Raw genomic sequence first — 2055 nt, 5'->3', positions numbered from 1 at the left:
TCCTGGGTGGAATAGAAGCCAATATGCAAAATGCAGGTCTGTAAAAATTCAAATACATGGCAAGGAAGATCAGATGAAATGGGAGACAAGTACAAGACAGGTAGGTAGCAGGAAAAGGGGGAAATATGGACCCGGTGAGAGAATGTAGCTGGTAAAATGTAGAGAGTTAATTTGGGGTTATCAGATGGCAAACAGGCTATAATGTAGGCTATTGAGCAGTACATTATTCCTAAATTGTCCCAGTGGAATATATGGACCTACTTAAATAGTGAGACACTACTGCCAACAGTTAGAATATGGCCCATTACATTATAGCCATTTGTACTAGTATGATGGGTTGTTTTAATTATGGAAGGTGAGAATAATTTTGTCTTTTATCTTGGCTGCAGTTTCACAGTTGCAATGGTAAATTACTTGATGAAAATTAATGATTATCTGTTCTCTCTCTCTTTTTTTAGAAGTCACTTAATTATAAGTTTTATAAATAATGGATTAGTAATTCATTACATAACAAGCTGCTGAAGTTAGACTATTAGTGTACCTTCTGTTATGATAAGAGAAGCCTGCCACACACAGCAATTCAACATACACAATATATTCTGTACTGTGGGAACATTCACTAACACCATGATGATGGAGTTAAGGGATCATTTAGCATTACTCCTCTAAATTACATTTTTCAGCTTCTAATTTCTCAGCTGTTTCAAAGACTATCTGGATCAAACTTGGCACATGTATTAATACTCAACTGTTTGTTCCCAACAGACAAAGAATACACCATAATATTTTTTATTTCTCTCTTTTTTTTTTTTTTGCAAAGCTTTGAAAGAAGAAAAGAGTTGGATTTTGAAATGAGAACTTTGAAGTGGATTCAAGATGTTTAAATCCACTTAAGGTTAACTAAGGTTAACTCACAACATTAAGGTTGTGATGTGAAAGGAGATAAAGTCATAAACTTTGAAATGATGGCAATATTTAATTTTGAAACTTTGCTACCAGATTTGCACAGCTGCATTTTTTACAACATTTCATTAACACAGGACCATTTTAACTGTAATAACTTTACTATATAACACCATTTTACATATAACATATGATTATTATGTTCCATTGGGGTTCACAATAGTATAATTAGAGTTTATATTGCAATTGACTTCATAAAGTAAAAATATATATCCCCAAACCATCCCACATAGAAACATGTTTTTATGATGTTGTTTAAAAGACCCAAAGACTAAGATGCCAGGATGAAAATAAAAATGTTACAACTCAAAAATAAAATATCACTGAAATTGTGCCTTGGCACTTCAGAATGCATTCTATTTTAAAAGAACTCTCCAGTATTGCTTAGGAATGTGGAAGCATGCTGGCCCATTGAGAGGCTATATTTTATGAGAGCCCCATAAGCATATGCTTACATTTTTAAAGGTGACATCAGTGCCTAATACAGGATATAATTCTGTCTGAGTCCAAAGAAAAAACTCTGAAAACACCACTTCAGCAATCACAAACCCCATTTCATTCCTAAATTCATACAGCACCTGTAATTTCATCTTGAACCTTCCCTAGATGTCTAAATTTAAGCTTACCCCCTACATGCAAAAAATGATGAGGTTTGAATAGCTAGATTCCTAGCTCCTGTGTAAGTGTTCTGAGGCACCTGATCTAGTCAACTTGCTTAAAATATGCCTAACTCATACCAACTGCACTGAGGCTAGAACAAAATAAGGAAGCCATGATCGATTTCCATTAGGTTCATAGTTTCACAGTTTCATAGTTGGTAGGGTCGGAAGGGACCTAAGCAGGTCATCAAGTCCAACCCCCTGCCATGGGCAGGAAAGGATGCTGGGGTCAAACGACCCTGGCTAGGTGATTGTCTAGCCTCCTCTTGAAGCTTCCCAGAGTAGGGGCACTTTGGCAGCCCATGTTCATCTTGGAATCAATAGTGACTCCAAGATGCTTTTCTGCCTCTTTGCTGACAAGAAGGGAGTTCCCCAGCCTGTAGGTATGCTGCTGGTTCTTCCTCCCCAGATGCAATACCTTGCACTTGTCAGT

This window comes from Gavialis gangeticus, unplaced genomic scaffold (assembly GCF_001723915.1).
Source record: "Gavialis gangeticus isolate Ggan-Ray unplaced genomic scaffold, GavGan_comp1, whole genome shotgun sequence".
NCBI classification, from domain to species: Eukaryota; Metazoa; Chordata; order Crocodylia; family Gavialidae; genus Gavialis; species Gavialis gangeticus.
The sequence above is the reverse complement of the archived record's forward strand: the minus strand, read 5'-3'. Positions refer to the sequence as shown.